The 5481-nt window shown below is 41.3% G+C and overlaps 1 non-coding gene across 1 annotated transcript; it reads right to left on the bottom strand.

The window, feature by feature from the left end:
* Positions 1 to 320: 320 nt before the first annotated feature.
* Positions 321 to 423, bottom strand: LOC111822876 (U6 spliceosomal RNA). The gene has a single exon (XR_002825965.1). It is a non-coding gene; the product is annotated as a U6 spliceosomal RNA (small nuclear RNA).
* Positions 424 to 5481: the final 5058 nt, after the last annotated feature.

Below are 5481 nucleotides of genomic sequence, written 5' to 3'. Positions count from 1 at the left end.
TTGCTCCCGAAGGGATGAGACTAGTGGAGTATCTTAGATGGCCACTCACAGGCTTTTAAGACCCCAGACACTACTCACCAAGGTAGAATGTAGAGCATTGTCTTTATAAGCTGTGTCATGCCAATTGAGCTAGATGTTCCCCGAGACCATGGTCCCCAGAGCCCTCCGCCCAGCAATTCAGTCCCTCAGGGAGTTTGGATGTGTCTATGGGGCTTCCATGACCTTTCCTTGTACAGGTTGTGCTAGTTTCCCCTGTATTGTGTACTGTCTCACCCTTCACCCAAGATGCCACTTATCTATTGCCTATTTAGTATTTCCCCAAAAATATGGAACGCTTCACGAATTTGCATGTCATCCTTGCGCAGGGGCCGTGCTAATCTTCTCTGTATTGTTCCAATTTTAGTATATGTGCTGCTGAAGCAAGGACTATCATAGCATTTTTTGAAAATAACTATTCAAATAACCTACAGTATTCATCTTACAGACATAAAAGTTATGTCCTATTTTTAACTCTTTGGCGACCCAATTATTTTTTGCTTGAATTTTTTGTTGATATTATGTGTTTTCACTAATGGAAGCATGCTGAATCATTGAATGTGTCTAAATTTTTGGTAGGTAGTATGGATTTTTTTTTCTTGCCCCCTCCCCCAAGCCCACCCTAAGTGTTTAGTGGTACATACGAAGTACCACTGATTATACTCCAGAGTCCCCACTGGTGTCAATTAGTACATACATGTAAATAAAAATTTTCAAAATATCTATTTTGTTTACCAAAAATTCAGACACCTCATACAATACCCTGTAAAAACAGTAATTTGTGGCACACACCTGTATCTTTGGTTTCAAATAGTCCTAAAGGTCCCTGCCTTGCAGCAGCCGGCACTGTCAGTAGTACGGCAGCTTCCCAATAAACCCCAGAAGCTGAAAAATCTCATGGTTGTTATATGTACTGCCAGGTACAAAAGGGTTAACTACTTTGCTGGTTGAATTCATGGCCTGTTGATCAGCAGATAACAAAAGATGTGGAGTTAAGATCAGTCTTTGAATTCCAATTCTACCATTCTCTTCTTCAGCTATGAGACCATAGGTAAGTTGCTCAACTTGTTCTCAATCTTGATTTCTTTATTTCAGAAAATAAAAAAAATTTCTTTATTTCAGAGAATAATAATTATAAAAACATTATGGGATCATTGTGAGGATTGACAGTCCCTGGGTGGCACAAATGGTGCTCACTTGGCTACTAACCAAATGTTGGCAGTTTGAATCCACCCAGCTGTACTGTGGAAGAAAGGTTCTGGCAGTCTACTTCCATAAGATTAGAGCTATTGAAAACCTTATGGAGCTCAGTTCTACTCTGAAAGACACGGGGTTGCCATGGATTGGAAGTGACTCTATGACAATGGTTTGGTATTTTATTTGTGTATGTGAGCATTGGCAATAATATATTTTGCATATAGTAAGTGCTCAATAAACTGACATTGTTACCACCAACATGATCATACAGAGCTTTTGGAGAAGGCAGAATCTCAGGCCACAGCCTAGACTTTCTGAGACAGAATCAGCAGTTTACTGTGATCCCCAGGTGATTCATACGCACACTGAAATTCTAAATGCATCATTGTTGATGATGCCAAACAGACAGAAAGTGGACATTTCACTCAAAACGAATTCAAGCTTCCACATTGCAGTGCAATGAATTGCTTTTATATGGCCTTTCTAGCCATGGTTTTGTGATTTCACAAAATAATTGACTGGGCTATAATCTTGCAAGAGATTTGTCAGTTTAGTATGCAACTTGAGTGACTTGAGTCCACCAACCTGACCAGTTAAATTAGTTCAAGAGCCCTGCCTTGAAATTGGCAAGGAGTGTGCTTATATAAGGGCCAATCCCACAGAGGTTGGGGGGACTTCACTACCATCAAGAAGAGTCCAGAGCAGAGCAGGTCATTTTGACCAGGGTCCCTGCACTGAGAATCTACTAGACCCAGAAAAGAAAGGTGTAACACTGAAGATAGCACAAGCTGGAGAGAAACTGGAAGCAAGAACAGCAGGGCAGAGCAGGAGAGAAACAGTGGCAGCAGTAGGAGCTGCGGTGGGCTAGGTGGCCTACGAAGAGAGACAGCTGGGCGCCTCCATGCAGGAGGTTGCCGGCAGAATTTAGCACCTCTAAATAGGAGGTTTGTTTAGAGCTAAAAGAACCGTAACACTTGCTCATGCAGGGCAGAGGCCCTGGTGTGCTCTGTGCAAGGGTTACACAACCCTCCCTCATGAGCAGAATGGCAGAAGCCACGCAGACTCTGGGGCTGCTGAGGCCAAGGGAGCATGGAGAGGCCAGGTAGAGTGGTGGGAGCCAGCAGCAGAGGCTTAGAAGGGCCCAGCACGAGAGGCTTCAGAGATTCTCCTGTGCAGGGGTCTTCCTGCCTGCAAGGCAAGGTCCAGCTAGGCCCAACAGCACAACAGAAGCCTTGAGCAGCAGCGTGGTTGTAGCCAGAGGCAGTGGTGACATGAAGACAGCATCTGACATCTGACCTGAACCAAAGGGCACAAGCATGATGAGATAAAAATGAACATGGGTAATTTGGGGAAGGCTAAGTGGTTCTCCTTTGAGAATCTGTTGTCATTGTTTACTGTTTGCTTTCTATAAATAACAATAATGGCTTTTACTTTGCTAATACAGTGTTTGTGTCTCGTGTGTCCAGCTTGATCACAGATGATTGTAGAACCTGTGGAATGGTTGATACAGCAGGTGTAGTGTCTCATTCCTGGAAGTCTTATGACTACCTGAAAGTTTGAAGCACAGCCTGTCTGCATGTGCAGTGCAGACAGACAGAGCATACACACATTATTTTTTTAATATAAATTTTGAAACAGGATTCTTTCTAATTGTTTGCATGTTGACAAAATCTAAGCAATAGAATTCTCTGCTTGCCACTCCCAGACTGACAGAAAATAGAAACAAAATAATGTATCTAGAGAGGCTCTAAATATCATATAATCCAAACCTTAGTATACATTAGACCGCCAAGACCCAGGGGGATTAATGGGTTAGTGGTCAATCAGGGATCACACTCAATCCTGGTTCTTTCCAGGATCCGGAATAATATTCTATTCAACGTAACTTGAAACAAAGTGGTAACTTTCTTACTGGTTTAAGGTAAATATTCTCTTCTAGGTCACAAGATTTAATCTACCACAAGTAGGAGAATGCTTTATTTCCTCAAGAATGCACCATAAACCTGACCAGTTAAATTAGTTATGTATTCATTTACTTAGCAATCATTCCTAGCATGCCTACTCCAGAAAGTCCATAAACTTGGTATATAATTACAATGAACAAATAATTAGGGTACAAATATGAAATTACAAATTAATATAATGATTAAAAGTTTGGATTTTCAAGTCAGGTTTAAATCCTGGTTCTGGCGTTGGGCAGGTACTTAACTCCCTTAATTTTTAACTCTGTAAAATGGGGCTAACAAAACATGTTTTTATAAAGTTGTAAGGATTAAATGAGACCACATGTAAAGATTTAGCACTGAGCAAGGCACATAATAAGTGCTCAATAAACATTGATAGTGTTATTTACACTGTTATTTGGCACAATTGATGAACTCGCAGATCAACAGAGAAGTAAAATGTGAACACAGCTAATTCATGCTGGCGTCCTAAGAGGAGACAGAAATTATATCGGTTATTTTAACAGAGAGAATTTGCTATAAAGAACTATTCACTAGTTATGGAAGAACAGAAAAAACAACAAGAGAACACAGAGTTAGTAGCTGCAGGAAGCAGAACTAGGGCTAAGAGAACAAGGAAAGAGAATGGAATTATTAAAATCTAGAAGTTTGGAGGAGGAGGCCTGTGAAACCAAAAGTCAGGCCTCTGTGGAGAGAATGCTACTTGGCTGGTGTCTCTGAAGTTAGTGCGATGAGTTTGGTTCTCCAGATTTTGAAAAAACAGCTATCTGGATTCAACTGCTGCAACTGAAACAAATTTCTGCTGCCAGCATGAAGAAGAGAGGTTGGCGCGAAGGTCACAGCTACAGGAAACAGACAGGAAACTAACAGGAAAAAGCAATTCTCTTCTCCCTCTTGTAGCCTTGTGGTCTCAGCTGCTGTTCACTATTTACACAGTCTAACAGGAGGCAGTTGGTAAAGGAGAAATTTGCAATCCCAGGCCCCAGCCAGCATCACAAAGCAGAGAACTGAAGGGTGGATTTGGCGCTACGATACAATAGCTTGCAAAACAGAGGGATATGAGAATCCAGAGGAGGAAAATAATTACTTCCAGGTAGAGATATCAAGGAGCTCTGGTGACACGATGGTTAAGTGCTAGGGTTGTTAACCAAAAGATCGGCAGTTCGAACCCATCAGCCACTCCTTGGAAACCCCGTGGGGCAGTTCTACTCTGTACTATAGGGCCGCTATGAGTCGAAATAACCTCGACGGCAGTGAGTTTGGTTTTTGGGTTTGGTTAGGAACATCTATCATATATCCTAGAAGTAGCCTGTGAGCTTGCCTTAAAGAGGAGTTAAGAATTTGCTTAGTGGAATTTCTTCCTCCTCCTTTTCCTCTTTTCTCTCCCACATTACAATAAATACAGAAAAACAAGGAACTAGGAAATCGTGTGTCATCAATCCAAGTTTCCACTATCTGATAGATAGATGATCCTCTGAAGCCAAGGGAAGAAGGAGCCACCATGAACACAGTCATTACAAAGCAGTTGCTCTTTTTCACATTTTTGTCTGTGGTTTGCCTTCTGACTAGTTAAAATTTTGGAAGCTTTCTGTGATTGTGTCTCTGAGCAAAATACAGGGGATCTGGGGGAGCAGAGGATAGATGGTGCTGGATGGGATGCTGATTACTTGCCTCTGCCTGTAACCTCCCTCCCATCACAGCGTGGAGAGGGCCCTCATTTCAGATGTGACTGACTTGGGCCATACATCAGCAAACAAAATATGCCAACTGCTTGACTTAAACATAAGCGTAAAATCCTTTCTGACTCATCGATGGAACTCACACAGCATCACGAAGCTAGCTTTTACCTTCAGGAAAAAAAAAAAGAAGATCCCTCACAGAATACACTATGGAAAAAATCCAGTAGGATATGAACAGGGACCAAGGAAAAATTGGGGTGCAATGTCAAGAGTAATGGGCGGAGAGAAGGTAGGAAGAAATGACAATAAGTATGCTTGCATTTTTCCCATTCTAGAATAAAAGCCACAAATCTTCTGTTTTATGTGTTGCATTTATGTCAAAAACAAAGAGCTTAGAGGCAAATCATGTGTCTATTTTTTCAAGAAAGAAAAGGCATGTGGATCTTTAGTCTTTTATTTGGAGTTTTTCCTTTTAAAGGTGTTACTCGTGTTAAACAAGTGTGTTAATTTCCTTTGATTCCTTGTTTTTCTAGAATAGACATTATACAGTACTGCTTCAAGATTCAAACAGACTTGAAAGTTACCAGGTTCCAAACACCTCCTGA

The sequence above is a fragment of the Trichechus manatus genome, unplaced genomic scaffold (genome assembly GCF_000243295.1).
Source record: "Trichechus manatus latirostris isolate Lorelei unplaced genomic scaffold, TriManLat1.0 scaffold00222, whole genome shotgun sequence".
NCBI lineage: Eukaryota > Metazoa > Chordata > Mammalia > Sirenia > Trichechidae > Trichechus > Trichechus manatus.
This window is presented reverse-complemented; position numbering and strand designations above follow the sequence as displayed.